The sequence below is a fragment of the Eschrichtius robustus genome, chromosome 12 (assembly GCF_028021215.1).
Source record: "Eschrichtius robustus isolate mEscRob2 chromosome 12, mEscRob2.pri, whole genome shotgun sequence".
Lineage (NCBI taxonomy): Eukaryota > Metazoa > Chordata > Mammalia > Artiodactyla > Eschrichtiidae > Eschrichtius > Eschrichtius robustus.
Window position 1 is genome coordinate 40,830,508 of NC_090835.1, and position 16,996 is coordinate 40,847,503.

Below are 16,996 nucleotides of genomic sequence, written 5' to 3' on the forward strand. Positions count from 1 at the left end.
AACAAATAAGATGGATTGATAGGTGGATAAAGGTTTTTTGTTTTTTGTTTTTTTTAAGAAAAACGTGATACTAAGCAAAACATTAATAGTTGTAGAATCTAGAATATATAGTTGTTAACTGTATGGTTCTTTCAGCTTTTCCCTGTGTTTTCATAATAAATTGTTGGAAAAGCCCTAAAATCATGGCCACTTCATTCAGCTCACGGGGGACATTCAGTAGTGGATTCACCTCGGGCCCATGAGCCTTAGGTTTCTCAGCGGGTCCCCCGTGGTTCTTGTGCAGCGCGGGGCTCTTGACAGTGCTGCAAGGCACAGAGGCACTTAATTAAGTGCTTGTCAGTTTTGGAGGCTCTTGTTCTTGGGGGAAGGTTTCCAGAGCTTGTTGAGCGTCATTCCCCCGTAAACACAGGTTGGGTGAAACGGTTGGGTGGGGGGAGGACGGGGAGTAGGGAGGGTGACAGGAGTGCCCAAAAGACAGTCTAGCTAAGTCCCTGTGGTAGGGGTTGTGAAAAGACAGGTCTCCAGCAATCTCTGGAGAGAAGACTTTGGTCCAGTGGGCCTGGGGTGGTGCTCAGGGAGACTCCAACTTCACTTTAAACATTCCCCTAAGTGACTCTGCTGTGCGGCAAGCTTGGAACTGCATTCTTTGTAGGAACTTGACAGTAAAGGGAAGAAACTGGGACTTGGTCTGCACGGTGACATTCACTCAGAAAACTAAAAAAATTGGGTAGACTTTATATTTGCCAAAAAGAACGAGGCAGTGGAGAGAGAAGGAAAAACTGGTGACAGAGATCTGAGGTCCTTTTTGCCCAAGTTTTCTGAGGGGCCAGATGATGGCACTGCAAGGGATCAGACGTGGAGTGATGTGAGATAACGGGTGTAGGTAAGGCTCCCCACACTGCTCTCTGTTGTTGCCTCTCTAATTTAAAAATAACAAAAAAGAGTTCTTCCTTTATAAACATTCTCATCTAAAGCCAAAAGCCAACTCTGAATACAGGGCAAAATCTTAAAGGTCACTCTGGGCCAAGGTCAATTGTCCCCACTTGTATGGTCAGGCTACTCAATATGGCTGCTCTCTTGCTCTCTGTACAGTCCCCTGCCCAACCAGTGCCTGCTTCACCTATATCTTATGCACCTGACTGACCTTCCTACGCTCCTGCCCCGACCCCAGCTGGTGATTATTCTTATCAAAGGGGCAGTGAGGGGCGTGCCCCTCTGCTGGTTTCCCTGGTACCTAATGAGCCCACCTGACATCAATTCCCCTATAACTGGTAACCTCTCCTTCCACTTGGGCGTGAAGCCTGCCGCCATGTCCTGTCCACCGTCCACCGCACACGGTGGGGTGTCGCTCCAGGACCTTGCTTCAGACGTGTAAGCTCCCCCATCCATTACACCACTGACGTCTCTGTTGCTGACTCTGGGCTCTTTCTTCGGTCTTGAAGCTGGGCAAGTACAGGGCTTGTAGGCCTGCGGGGTACAGCCCAACACCATTATTGTTTAATTTTACCATGATAGTACTGTGGTGGGCAAGGAGGAAGGCAAGACTATGGAGAATTTGGAACAGGGTTGATGGGAAGGGGCATGACTGTGAAGAAGGCCTGTGAGGGGTGAGGTGGCTGGAGCTGCCTGAAGGGCCACGTCTGATTTTAGCCTTGCATTGTGGTTATATCTGTCCTTTATGCAACCCCAGTGCTGCCACCCTCAAGGGCAGGAACAGGATCTATCTGCCATATCCAGATAGCACCAGGGTGGGTGTGGGGTAAGCTGAGGGGAGCATGCCCAGGGCAGCAGGGTGGGGTGAGGCTGCCCCCTGACACTTGAGACCTGTGTTCACGAGTACGTGGGGTGGTGTGATCAAGGTCCCCATGGGCTGGCCCGCAGGCAATCACCACGGGCAGCGTCCCAGGATGGGCCAGCGCTGGGCCCGCTGGGACCTGCACCCTCATCTTGGGCAAAGCCTCCCCTTCTCTTGTGAGACCAGGTAACGAGACCTACCTTGGGGTTTTCAGGAAGGTCAGATGAGAGGACATGTGCAAAGTGCTCAGCTCAGCATGTTGTCCAACCCAAGTTCATGTGCTGGGTGCACAGTGAGGCCAAACAAATGGAAACATAGGCGTTTGGAGCAGAGAAAGGTTTATTCCAAGGGCCACGCGAGAATGGGCAGCTCGTGCTCGAAAGACCTGAACTCCCTGATGGTTGTCAGGGAAGAGTTTGTATAGGCAAAATTTGGGGTGAGGGCTGAAGGGAGGTGTTCCAGGAATCTTGTGCTCAACCTGAAGTTATTATCCTCCACCTGGGTGGGGACCTTAGTTCGAGTAGAAGAACTCAAAGTGATATATTGTTACGTAAATTCCTGGAGGAGGAACTAGGATTGTTTTCACTTGTTTCTGCATTCCCTCACTTCCGTGATTAGTAACTGTTTGAATCTGCCCTTTGGAACTCAGGGAAGGTCAAGGAAGCTGAAGCCTTTTTCCTACAAACAAGAAACGGGGACACGGAAAGGCTTTGCTACCTGGGAGTGTTACTTGAAAACTGGGCTCGCCTCTTGGTGGGTATCAAGCCAATAGACACAACCAAGCCAAAGATTGGGAGAAGGAATGATTATTACTCGCAGCAAGTAAGGAGAACACCAGGGATCTTTCCCAAAGCAGCGTTTCCCTGAACAGCAAAATTGGGGAAGTTTTAAGCTAAGGGTACATGCATATTCATGAAGGGGCTTTAAGCAGAAGAGAATTCAACATAGAATTGGGGCAAAGGTCGACAGAGTCCAAGCTTTAGTTGATTGAAGTCAGGAGGGTCAACATCATCTTTCTGTCCTCCACCTGGATGGGGGCCTTGGTTCTTGCAGAACTCAAAGATACATGTTGTGTGTATCCCTTGAGGAGGAACTAGAACTCTGCTGTATCACTGCACTATTGTCTGACTGCCTTTTCTCTGTTCCTGCATCCCTTTCATCCCTTAGATCATTAATTACTGAGACCTGTTCAAGGGCAAGCATTGTGGCCAGGCTTAGATCACAAAATATCATGAAAGCCATTCCTGGTTCTCTTTCTCTGGGACCCCCTAACTTATCTGCTTATAGGAGGGCCCCACAGGGTCCTGCTCGATTTCAATGCCCCCTTTTCTCTGCTACTCCTCAGTCTTGAGGGAAACATGTATTGGACAAGAAAGGGAGTAACATTTTGGGTAGAGAGGATAATCATAAACTCGGCAGAGGAACTCGGTTTTAGGGGGACTTGGTTTCAAGCACCTGGTGAAGAGTAAACACTCGATGGACATAGCTATTGCTATTACAACAAATATGTGTTCCATGTAGAAGATGGTTACATGCCCGTGAGCAAATGGAAAAATCCTAACACCCTAATCCTCCACCCAGAGATATCCACCGACCATACATCAGCATCGCCCCAGACCCTTCTTGGATTGTTTTCAACAGAAAAGCTTATACCCTACAGCTCATTTTGAACCTTCTTTCAAGAACATCTTTCCACATTAGTTAAGTATTCATAAATCTTACCCTTTTAAAAGACTTTAAGGAAATCCATTTTATGGACATAATTTATTCGACCCATCTGCATTTATTGTATATCTCGGCTGCTTTTAATTTTTCGCTGTTATGAAACAGGGAACATGGGCAGCCTCTTGCTAATTCCGCGGAACGTGTTGTTAAAAGCTCTGGTGCTCTACTCAAGGCTCTGTCCCAGCTTTGCGGTCCGCCCCGCCCCGCCCCGCCCCAGACCTCTCCCCAGGGGTCGTGTGACCGGTGTCCACCAGGGGGCGAGCGGGAGCCGCAGTTGGGGGCTCGACCACGCATGCGCGCGCCACTGGGAGCACATGCGAAGGACGGTGGGGGCGGGAGCGGGAGGGGAAAGGTAGGAGGTGAGAGGTGAAGGGGCGGAGAGCTGCGCGGGCGCCTGGCGGCCGGGAGAAAGAGGGCGGGCGCCACGCCCGGACCGCGCGGGCCGGGAGCGCGCACGCCGCGCCCCGCCCCCGTCCCCGTCCCCGCCGCCGCTGCCGCCGTCGCCGCCCGAGAGCTGTTGCCGCCACAGGTACCGCTGAGCGCGTCCCCACAGCGTCCGCTCCCGGGCCCGGCTCGGGCCTCCCGCTGCGCGGCCCGGGGAGTTCCGGGATGGGGGCCGCCGGGGGCACTGGCGCGCCGGCGTGGGCGCTGTCCAGCAGCCGTGCGGGCCGGGCTGAGAGACTGCAGCCAGAGAGGGGGCCGGGTTGCCGCGTCCCCAATCCCACCCTGGCCGCGCCCCCGTCCTGGCCAACCGCGCGCCCTCAGCCCTCCCCCTGGCCCCGGGGACCACTGGCCTGAGAGGGGGTCGCGCTGTTGCGCCCCCTGGCCCCGCCGTCCCCTGGGAAGCTGCCGGTTCTAGAACCTGCTTTTGGGCTGTCTGGGTTTTCCGGAGTGCGGAGGAGAGCACGCTGTCCGCACCTGCCTCTTTTGCAAGATCTGATTGAGAGGCAACACGTAGCTTCTTTGCTGGGTTTTGCTTGGTTTTTAGTTTTCTGTTTCGCTCAGACCTAAACATTGTTCACTGAGGTTGCCTCTTACTCTAGGTGGTTTATTACCTCCGTTCATCATGCAGGATCCTAACGTCAGAATAGCATTAGCTGCAGGGAGCCAGGGATCCAGACTGTTTGAGCCGTAGGTAGTTGTACAGGTGGAAATGCTCGTGGCCTAGGGGAGCAGTGAGTCCCCTCCTGGCAGGAGTTTGCCCTGTTTCGTGTCACTCACTGCCCCACCTTCTGTGGTGACAGAGCTGGGTGACTAAACTCCTTCTGGGGATTTTGTAATAATTTTTGTGAGGACGACATAGTAAAGGTTTCTTTAATGATACTAGCTTTGAGTGTGTTTCTGACCAAACGTTTGTGAAGTTTGGTTATGCAGTGTCCTTATTGCTGTGCTGCCATCTCAGGGTATTGTGCTGAAGACTGAAGCTTTTATAAGGGAGTCAGGGTCAAGGGTGTCTGAGAGTATTTTAGGTGTTCCTCTAATTGACGACCTATATCTTTTTAATGTATGTTGATAGAATTTAGGTTTTAGGTGTTTTACACATATGCAGCATTCCCCCGGGGCACACGATGTAAAAACCACAAAATATGTATAAATATATCTCCACACTCATTCTTTTGGTGATTTATTGAAATTGAAAGAATTATTTCTCATTTATTAATGAACGCGTCTGGTGTTTGAGAGCGCTCTTTTCTTTTGCTGTTGTGGCAAAAACAGCACCTCTCCAGAGGTCTCCATGTGCTTTATAATCACTGGTTTAGGTTCCCCTCCCCCATCGTCTAGATTAGTTTACTGTCGGGAGGTGGGTATAAAAAGTCTACTACTCCTAGTTTATGCATAGAAAATGGAGGCATAAAGATTGTGAATTGCTTGAGGTCACATATGAACAAGTAAACTGTCCACTTGGGAAATGAACCATACCTGTGGGGTTCAGTACACATGCATTTATTAACATTTGGTGGTAGACTTTAGGGGATGCTTACTGTCTTAGTGTATACATGAATGTGTCCCAAGGACCCTGGAATGACACTTAGGTTTATGTGTTATTTGCTTACCCTCACCATCGGTGGCCATTTGGTGGCCACCAGTGTTAGTTTTACCGGCTCCGATAGGTACTTCATGTACAGTTTGTGTCATCGCTCCCATTAAACAGATAAGACTGCCCCTCATAGAGAAGCTGGGTTGCCAGTGTCACCCAGCTTGGCATTGGGGATCAGGCCTTCAAACCAGGTCTGCCGAACTGCACCACCTAGCTACTTCCACTGTAACTTGCTCCCTTCCTGAGTTGGCCACTGAAGCAAAGTCCAGGTGACTTCTTTTGCCGCCTGAAGTAATAATTCTGGGTAAAATATTTATCCAGCACTTGGGCTGTCTAGATTCTGTGCTAGGTGCTCTCATAACAGCTTATCTCACTTAATCTTCATAGTAACCAGGGACGATGACACTGTTATCACCTCCTTAACTGATTAGTTTTAGAGATGTTATCTGACTGGCCCTGGGTCACCTAGTGAGTTAGAAGCTGAGGCCAGGTGGAAACCCAGGTTTGTCTGAAAACAGAGTCCATGCTTTTATGCTGTTCTTGGACCTGCTGGCTTCACAGTCTTCTCCACTGCCTACCAAGTGAAAGGTAGCAGAGGAGGGTGTTAGGGGTGAAGGAAGGAACCCAGTGTCACAGACTTGAGTCAGAGATGGTGGAACTCCGCAGGAAGGAGACATTCATTTGGTCACTGTGTTTGACAGCTTCCCCTTGAGTGGTCAGGGGCACTGCCTGAGAATGTTTGCAGGGTTGCTGGGCCATGCAGCTTTGCAGTAGAGTCCAAAGAGGGGTGTGGGTGTGTAAGCATCAAGGGTGCACGTGGGTCTCAGGAAAAAAAATTAAAACGAATCTTTGTGTTTATTTCAGCCTTATTTAATTTTTATTTTGTATTTTATAATGTATACTCCGTATTATCACAGTAGCACATATATATAATTTATGTATAAGTATACGTATATTGGGGATATGTACTTGAATTTTTGTTGTTGGGGATTCATAATCAAAAATATTAAGAAACCACTGGTTTATTTGATATTTAGCATTTTCTGAATTCATAAAATATGTGAAGTGTTATTTGTCCCATTTGTTCCTAAGTTGGAAGTCTAGTGAAGTTCAGTGTAATTCCACATAATCAGAGAAAGGGTATTTCATATTAATAACCAATTATAAATTACTTTAGAAATTGCAGTCCGAGTATGAAAGAGGATCTGGTATTTCAATAGTCTTTATGTCTCAAATATAGTACCGCTCTTAAGTTTGACACTATAGTGACTGATAAAGCCCTTCAGAGTTAAAATTTGGGGGAATTCCCTGGCGTTCCAGTGGTTAGGACTCTGCACTTTCACTGCTGAGGGCCTGGGTTCAATCCCTGGTCAGGAAACTAAGGTCCCACAAGCCACGCAGTGCGTCCAAAAAAAATAAATAAATAAAGAAGAAGAAGTTGTTAAAATTTTGTTGTTGAACCTTTTCTATTTTAAACATGTTAATTCAGTCTGAAGCCAGAGAGACTAAACTATTCAGTTTATGCAAATATGGCAGTTGTAATAGTCATATTTGCACTATTTCCCAACCTTAGAGTATTTTCAAATCATCTAAATATTGAAATTCCAAATACGTTGATTCCTTATCACTTTTTACAAACTAGATTCTTCAGTTCATTCCACTGCAGTGGTTAGTACATTATTTCAAAATGAGCAGTTCCAGAATTATACCTAACTAAAAAATATCTTTGTCATCTTCCAGCTTATCATTTCACAATTGAATAGATTAGTGTTTGTTCAGGAGTTTAGGTTAAAATAACAGAATGGGTTTTGAGCAAGAAATGTTTTCCTAATTACATAAGCTGTTTTTATCCAGATGAGTTATCATTACTTCATAACTAGGTTCTCAAACATTAGTGTGAATTAAAATTACCTGGAGGGATTGTTTTAACCCCACCTCCAGAATCCGTAGGTGAGAGGTAGGCCCTGGAATTTTAATTTCAAACAAGTTACCAGGTGCTGCTACTGTTGGCCTAGGGAACCACACTTTGAGAGCCATGGCTCTAAAACCAGAGCACGATGTCAGTGCTTTCATGTTTCACTCTGAATCTCATCAGCATCAGTCTTTTTTAAAAAATATATTTATTTATTTATTTGGCTGCTTCGGGTCTTAGTTGCAGCACGCGGGATCTTCATTGTGGCATACGGGATCTTTTTAGTTGCGGCATGCGGAATCTTTTTTTTTTTAGTTGTGGCATGCGGGATCTTTAGTTGCAGCATGTGAGATCTAGTTCCCTGACCAGGGATCGAACTCGGGCCCCCGGCATTGGGAGTGCGGAATCTTAGCCACTGGAGCACCACGGAAGTCCCCAGCATCAGTTAGTCTTATAGTATAGTTTTGCCAAGTACGGTTGATCCCCGAATTAATCATGATTCAACTTACAGTTTTTCCACGATATGACGGTGCCAAAGCAATCATGCGTTCGGTAGAAACCATACATCAAATTTTGAATTTTGATCTTTTCTGGGGTAGTGATACGCGGTACATACTCTTTCTCGTGATGCTGGACAGCAGCATCGAGCCGCAGCTCCCAGTCAGACATGCAATCATGAGGGTAAACAACTGATACACTTATAGCCATTCTGTACTCAGACAATCATTTTGTTTTTCATTTTTAGTACGGTATTCAGTTAAGTTACGTCAGATATTCAACACTTTATTATAAAACGGGCTTTGTGTTAGATGCTTTTGCCCAACTGTAGACTAACGTAAGTAATCTGAGCACATCTAAGGTAGGCTAGGCTAAGCTATGATGTTCAGCCGTCTAGGTGTATTAAATACATTTTCGACTTACAATATTTTCAACTTAGGTTGGGTTTATTAGTATGTAACTCCATTGTAAATTGAAGAAGATCTGTACATAACTGGCTCTTGTTTTTAGTCAATTTCCTTTTTATTTTTAGATGATGTCATAATTAAGATTGTATTCTCAGTTATAGTGCTATTTCTGTTTTCCCTGCAGTTTCTAAGGTTCTTGAGGAATTAGAGTTTTTTTTTTTTAATTCGAGTCACCCAGGTTGAATAAAAATTAATAGGCGCACACTCAAGCGCACACATACACACACATGTACACGCACAGATTTCAATTGTCTGTAATCCCAGTGGTAACCACTAGCAGGCTTCTTCTCAGGCTTCTTTCTTGCTCATTCTCTTGTTCTCTTTGTATAATGGGATCATACTGTTTTGTATCCATTTTCTGTTATTGTGTGAACATTTTTTCATGTATAAAACTATTCTAGAACATTTTTGGATTTTTAAAAACATGAGCTCTCATTTATTTATTTATTTTTAAAATATTTAGTTATTTATTTGGCTGCGCCTGGTCTTAGTTGCGGCATGCGGGATCTTTAGTTGCGGTACACAGGATCTAGTTCCCTGACCAAGGATTGAACCTGGGCCCCCTGCATTGGGAGCACACAGTCTTAACCGCTGGACCACCAGGGAAGTCCTCTCTCATTTATTTTTATGTTTTCCAATGACTTTCTCTTTGAGCAGCCTTGTCCAACCCAGCTTGCTGTGTTTGGCTGTGGGCTTCGTTTGCACCTTTCGGAAGACTGCATTGTCACTCAGGAAGTCTTCAATCGTGGTCTCTCTCCTCTTCAACAATCTTCAGTAGCTCCCCACTCTCATGATCTGCCCCAAGCTGGCCTACCCACTCCTTCCCTCTACCAGGCTGTATTTATGCCACCTCATCTCCATGGGGTGATTAGTTACCTTCTTTCAGGTATGAGCCATGGTTTGGTTTGACATTTATTCTTGGTTGTCACCCCAGCAACAGTGACTGTTAGAAACATCAAGCCCTGCCTTCCTTCAGCAGGCAGTAGAGAACATTGCATCTCATATTCTTGTCAGGCAGGATAATCTTGAATTCTTCACCTCCCAAAAGCTATCCTGAGCTCAACTGTGGTAAAGGACATCCATGGGATTGTGCTGGAACATGCTTCAGTGTACCTGTTCTAGCAGTGTTTTGTCTTTGGATGAAACTGGATCATTAGGAAGCAGCATATTTCTGACCTCCTTCCAGTTGTTTTGTTTTTGTTTTTGTTTTAACTAAACTCACTTTGCGTGGCCCCATCAGCTTGCGTTGAGATCTATATTAGAAGTCCCCAAGAAAATCTGGAGGCCAATTAGAAATTTCCTTTAGGTCCAGTGCCTGGAATGGTCGTGCCTCTTCTGAACCATTGGGCCATTGGTTTGATTAAACCATACTGTGAACTGTGTCAGAATGGTTCCCTCTTTGCCTTGGCCCCTAGGGAGCTCAGAGTCTCTTTTATATTCAGAGTCCTCTGGCTTGTGCTTTCTGTATTAACCTTACTTCTGGCTTATAACATTTTTTTTTTTTTTACAGCTAGATATTTTGCTCTTTCTCTCAAATTTTCCCATAAAATATATAACACATTTCATCTCTATTCTAAACATTACTGTGATTATATTCTTGTAGCCAAATCTATGTTCTCATCTATTTCCTTTCATTTTTTTTGTACACTTGAATCCCTCTGAGCCCTGCTTTCCCCTGCCCCCTCCTATGTACTAATTCTTTTTTGTTGTTGTTCCATTTTTTTTTATTGTGGTAAATACACAACTTAGCATATTAACCATTTTTAAGTGTACAGTTCAGTGGTATTAAGTGCATTCATAATTTTTTTTCAACATCAACACCATTCTCTCCATATCTCTTTTCATCTTGCAAAACTGAAACTCTGTACCCATTAAACAATAACTCCTCATTTCTCCTCTCCCAAGTCCCTGGCAGTCACCATCCTACTTTCTATGATTTTGACTACTCTAAGTATATCATATAAGTGGACTTATACAGTATTAGTCGTTTTATGGCTGGCTTATTTCATTTAGCATAATATCCTCATGGTTCAAGCATGTCGTAGCATGTATCAGAATTTCTTTCCTTTTTAAGGTTGAATAATATTCCGTGTATATACCACATTTTGTTTATCCATTCATCTGTTGACATTTGAATTGTTTCCACCTTCTGGCTGTTGTGAATGATGCTGCTATAAACATGGGTATACACATATTTGTTCAAGTCCTTGTTTTCAGTTCTCTTGGGCCAGTATGGAAGTGGAATTGCTGGATGGTAATTCTATGATTAATTTTTTAGGAACCACCATACTGTTTTCCACAGAGGCTGTACCATTTTATATTCTTACCAGCAATGTACAAGGGTTCCAGTTTCTCCACATCCTTGCTAACACTTGTTGTTTTCTGTTTTTTTTAAAGCTTTATTATTATTATTATTATTATTTTTAAAAAATAATTTTATTTTATTTATTTATTTATTTATTTATTTGTGGCTGTGTTGGGTCTTCGTTTTCTATGTGAGGGCTTCCTCTAGTTGTGGCAAGCGGGGGCCACTCTTCATCACGGTGCGCGGGCCTCTCACTGTCGCAGCCTCTCTTGTTGCAGAGCACAAGCTCCAGACGCACAGGCTCAGTAGCTGTGGCCCACGGGCCTAGTTGCTCCGCGGCTTGTGGGATCTTCCCAGACCAGGGCTCGAACCCGTGTTCCCTGCATTGGCAGGTGGACTCTCAACCACTGCGCCACCAGGGAAGCCCTAAAGCTTTATTATTATTATTTTAAATTTATTTTATTTTATTTTTGGCTCCATTGGGTGTTCATTCCTGTATGTGGGATTTCTCTAGATGTGGTGAGCAGGAGCTATTCTTCATTGCAGTGTGTGTGCTTCTCATTGTGGTGGCTTCTCGTTGCACAGCACGGGCTCTAGGGCACATGGGCTTCAGTAGTTGTGGCATGTGGGCTCAGTAGTTGTGGCTTGCGGGCTCTAGAACACAGGCTCAGTAGTTGTGGTGCACGGGCTTAGTTACTCCGTGGCATGTGGGATCTTCCCGGACCAGGGATCGAACCTGTGTCCCCTGCATTGGCAGGCGGATCCTTAACCACTGCGCCACCAGGGAAGTCTCGTTTTCTGGGGTTTTTGATAATAGTCATTGTAATGGGTATGAGGTAGTATCTCTCCTTGTAGTTTTTTGGTTTTTTGCTAAGAAGTTTTTTAAAGATCACTTAAAATCAACACAGAAAGTGGTTACATAGTACAGCTCTCAACTATTTGCTGAGAATAAATTTTAAGAATAACTTTCTTCTTTTTTTTATATATAAACATTTTATTTTAATAATACTGTTTATCACTTCAGTTTACATCATTCCATTATGAAAATGTTTAACTGAAGAGAGGATATTTCTTCAAAACTCTAAATAAGCAGAGCTTTATCAGTTAAATTTACAGCAATACAGCATTTAGAAATACATAATTCTTCATTTTACAATAATACTTCCTCTTTAAAAATTTGTCATGGTTTGTCACAGATTTAAAGTACCAGGCACCTAATGCTATGAAAGGATAATACAGTATATGTAGTGTAAGTGAACCACATCTTTTCTCAAATATAGAGTCTTTCTAAAGTCCTGCCAAATTTGTGTGAACGTATTTGTTGAATAAATTAAACATTTTTTTGTGTTGTTAATTTGTAATATTGTACAAAACTCAAAAATAACACCTGTACCTATTATAGGAAGCTTATTTTAGCATTTTACCTGTAAGAAACACTGATCTATATACTTAAAATGATTTCTTGAAAACATTTTCATAATATAGTCCAGCATTTAACAAATCATATGTGAAAATAGTCTCCAGAACATTAAAATTTTATCCCTTGATTAGCATTCAAATTAAGAATAACTTTCTTAATGTTATACAAATGAGTAGTTATGACTTGAGATAAAGTGTCCATTGACAGCATCATACATTGATTCAGAAAGATATCTTCAATAACTAAGGCAGGAATGAAAGTGTACTCTAGAAAAATAAGAGCCTAGAAAGGAGCAGCATTTCTAAATCTCATTTTACATGTGTATTTTAAAATTTATAGGGACTTCCCTGGTGGTCCAGTGGTTAAGAATCCGCCTTCCAGTGATGTGGGTTCGATCCCTGGTCAGGGAACTAAGATCCCACATGCCGCAGGGCAACTAAGACCACACGCTGCAACTAAGATCTGAGGCAGCCCAAAATAAATAAATAAATAAGTATTTTTAAAAAAAATAATAAAATTTATAGCATAAGCAATTTAACAAGTAAATATCATAATTACAGAGTTGACCATTTTATTAATATTCCTGAAGTTCATATACTCAATTTGGCCTTAAAACCTTTTAAAATTCTTTTCGTAATTTAAATGGTAAATACTGCCTTATATTTGTGCTTGTACAGTTTATAAAATGGATGAAAGAAACTACAGAAGAGATTTCTAATAAATTTATTTAAGGTAGCAGCAGTGTGTATTTAAGGATCTGCTTTAATTCACCTAAAGAAAGAAGTTATGAGTTTATATTCTGAACCACACGACCTAGTATTGATTGCACACTGTTTCAAATTACTGGCCCCCTGCTCACTTTAGATTGCTAAATCCTGCCTCCTTGAATGTTTATAAATGAGCAGGAGTCCAGTTAGATATAGTTCAGTGGTTTTTTTATACCAGCAGCTCTAGCACTAGCACTGTCCTGGGTGCAGAGCAAGCTCTACTCTATTAATATTTCTGAGGTATTTTCAGTGGTTGCTACTGAGTCATTGTAATTTCGATTTGCATTTCCCTAGTGATTAGTGATGTTGAGCATCTTTTCATGTCTTTATTAGCCATCTGTATATCTTTGGGGAAATGTCTCTTCAAGTCTTTTGCCCATTTTTTAATCAGATTGTTTGTTTTTTTGTTGTTGAGTTTTAGGACTTTTCTGTATATTCTATATATTAATCCCTTATCAGATGTATGATTTGTTAATATTTTCTCCCATTCTGTGGGTTGCTTTTTCACTCTTTTGATAGTTTTTTTTTTCTTTTGCCATGCTGCATGGCTTGTGGGATCTTAGTTCCCCAACCAGGGATGGAACCCGGGCCCTCGGAACTGAGAGTGCAGAGCCTAACCACTGGACCACCAGGGAATTCCCTGTTGATAGTATCTTTTTTTAAAAAAATTTATTTGTGTGCTTACTTTTTTAAAAAATATTTATTTATTTATTTATTTTGGCTGCGCTGGGTCTTAGCTGCAACATGTGGGAAGTTCATTGCCACATGTGGACTTCTTAGTTGCCGCATGCGGACTCCTAGCGGCAGCATGCATTCGGGATCTAGTTCCCCGACCAGGGGTCAAACCTGGGCCCCCTGCATTGGGAGCACAGAGTCTTACCCACTGGACCACCAGGGAAGTATCGATAGTATCTTTTGATGCACACAGTTTAAAAATTTTATTATTTAAAAATTTTTATGAAGTCCAGTCTGTTTATTTTTTCTTTTGTTGCCATTGCCTTTGGTCGTATACCAAGGAATTGCCAAATCCAGTGTCGTAAAGCTTTTGCCTTATGTTCTCTTCTAAGAGTTTTTATACTTTTAAGTCTTAAGTTTAGGTCTTTGGATCCTTGTGTATTCATTGTTGCTAAATTTTGTAAAGGGATAAATTCTGAAAAGACCTTGCTCGTTACAAAGGACTTCTCTATTAATGTTTATTATCATAAAATTGAAATATACACAGAAGCAGAGAACAGTATTCCATTGTGTATGTATCACTTAGTTATGTCTGTCATTTACTCATTAACTTGAGGGCACTCCTTTAATCTATATCATCCACTCTTCTCATTATTGTATTTTTTAATTATTTGGTGATTTTTTTATTGAGGCAAAATATACATAACATAAAATTTAATGTCTTAACCCGCGCGTTGGAAGCGTGGAGTCTTAACCACTGGACTGCCAGGGAAGTCTCCATTTTAACCATTTTTTTTTTTTTATTTATTTTTAATTAATTAATTAATTGTTTTATATTTATTATTTTTGGCTGTGTTGGGTCTTCGTTTCTATGCGAGGGCTTTCTCCAGTTGCGGCAAGCGGGGGCCACTCTTCATCGCGGCGCGCGGGCCTCTCACTATTGCAGTGTCTCTTGTTGCAGAGCACAGGCTCCAGACGCGCAGGCTCAGTAGTTGTGGCTCACGGGCTTAGTTGCTCCGCGGCATGTGGGATCTTCCCAGACCAGGGCTCGAACCCGTGTCCCCTGCATCGGCAGGCAGATTCTCAACCACTGCGCCACCAGGGAAGCCCCATTTTAACCATTTTTAAGTGTAGCATTCAGTGTCATCAAATATATTCACAGTGTTGTGCAGCCATCACCACTTTCCATTTCCAGAACATTTTCATTATTCCAAACAGAAACTCTGTACCCATTAAACAACTCCCCATTCTCCGCTCCCTGCCAGGCCTTGGCAATCACCGTTCTACTTTCTGCCTCTATGAATTTGACCATTCTAGGTCCTACATATAAGTGGAATCATACTATATTTGTTCTTTTGTGTCTGGCTTATTTCACTTTACATGTTTTCGGTATTCATCCGTGTTGTAGAATTTCATTCTTTTTTCAGGCCAAATAATATTCTGTTGTACGTACATCCACATTTTGTTTATCTCTTCATCTGTCAATGAATATTTGAGCAATTTCCGCCTTTTGCCTGTTGTGAATAATGCTGTTTATAAATATCTGTAAAGATATCTGTACAGATATCTGTTTGAGTCCCTACTTTGAGTTCTTTGGATATATACCCGGGAGAGGAATTGCTGGATCATATGGTAATTTTATGTTTAACTTTTTGAAGAACTACCAAGCTGTCTTCCATAGGGGCTGTACCATTTTTCATTCCTACCAGCAGTGCACAAAAGTTCCAATTTCTTCACATCCTTACCAACACTTTTTTTTTTTTGGCCTCACCATGCAGCCGCCCCAGCATTGGAAGTGCAGAGTCTTAGCCACTGGACTGCCAGGGAAGTCCCTTTTTTCTCTTTTCCAACACTTGTTATTTTTTTGTTTGTTTTTGTTTTTTAAATAAGAGCCATCCTAGTGGGTGTGAAGTGGTATCTCATTATGGTTTTGATTTGTATTTCCATAATGATTAGTGATGTTGAGCATCTTTTTATGTGCTTTTTGGCCATTTGTATATCTTCTTTAGAGAAATGCCTATTCAAGTCCTTTGCCCATTTTTTTTTAACATCTTTATTGGAGTATAATTGCTTTACATTGTTGTGTTAGTTTCTGCTTTATAACAAAGTGAATCAGCTATACGTATACATATATCCCCATATCCCTTCCCTCTTGCGTCTCCCTCCCATCCTCCCTATCCCACCCCTCTCGGTGGTCACAAAGCACCGAGCTGATATCCCTGTGCTATGTGGCTGCTTCCCACTAGCTGTTTTACATTTGGTAGTGTATATCTGTCCATGCCACTCTCTCACTTCTTCCCAGCTTACCCTTCCCTTGCCCCGTGTCCTCAAGTCCCCTTTGCCCATTTTTGAATCAGTTGTTTTGTTTGTTTGTTTGTTTGTTTGCCAAGTTGTAGGAGTTCTTCCTATATTCTGGATATTAATTCCTGCTTAGATATATGATTTGCAAATATTTTCTCCCATTATGTGAGTTGTCTTTTCACTCTGTTGATAGTTTCCTTTGATGTACAAAAATGATTAGTTTTTATGAACTCTAATTTGTCTGTTTTTTCTTTTGTTGCCTGTGCTTTTAGTGTCATACCTAAGAAATCCTTTCAAAATCGAATATCGTGAAGCTTTTAACCCTATGTTTTCTTTTCTTTTTAATTTTTTTTAAAATAAATTTATTTTATTTATTTTTGGCTGCTTTGGTTCTTCGTTGCTGTGCGCGGCTTTCTCTAGTTGTGATGAGCGGGGGCTACTCTTCATTGAGGCACGCGTGCTTCTCACTGTGGTGGCTTCTCTTGTTGCGGAGCACAGGCTCTAGACACGTGGGCTTCAGTAGTTGTTGCATGCAGGCTCAGTAGTTGTGGCTCGTGGGCTCTAGAGCGCAGGCTCAGTAGTTAATGACGCATGGGCTTATTTGCTCCATGGCATGTGGTATCTTCCCGGACCAGGGCTCGAACCTGTGTCCCCTGCATTGGCAGGTGGATTCTTAAACACTGTGCCACCAGGGAAGCCCTATGTTTTCTTTTAAGAGTTTTATAGTTTTAGCTCTTTGTTTAGGTCTTTGATCCATTTTGAGTTAATTTTTGTATATGATGTAAGGTAAGGGTCCAGGTTAACATTTTTTGCATGTGACTATCCAGTTTTCCCAGCACTGTTTTTTGAAAAACTGTTACAAGGAGAAGGGCCCCAGGTGACCCTCATCTCTTGGCTCTCTTTGGCACTCTCCCCCTCACAGACAGGTCTTTTGCATATTTTGTGTTTGGGATGGAACCATCTTCCGTGTGGCATTTATATTAAAAGCTCTTGAGATAGTAATAAAATAGAGACTTGTAACAACTTCACTTTTGGGTAAACTATCAAGAACCATGCTGCTTTCCAGCAGACCACACTTCTGTCAGGAAACCAG

General features: G+C 42.8%; 1 protein-coding gene across 2 annotated transcripts in view; it reads left to right on the forward strand.

The window, feature by feature from the left end:
- Positions 1-3,965: 3,965 nt before the first annotated feature.
- SCAP (SREBF chaperone) overlaps positions 3,966-16,996 on the forward strand; it is a 93,091-nt gene continuing 80,060 nt past the window's right edge. For both annotated transcript variants that reach the window (XM_068558320.1, XM_068558321.1), the window contains exon 1: positions 3,966-4,049. The gene's annotated coding sequence lies outside the window, so the exon portion shown is untranslated. The remainder of the gene's footprint in view (positions 4,050-16,996) is intronic.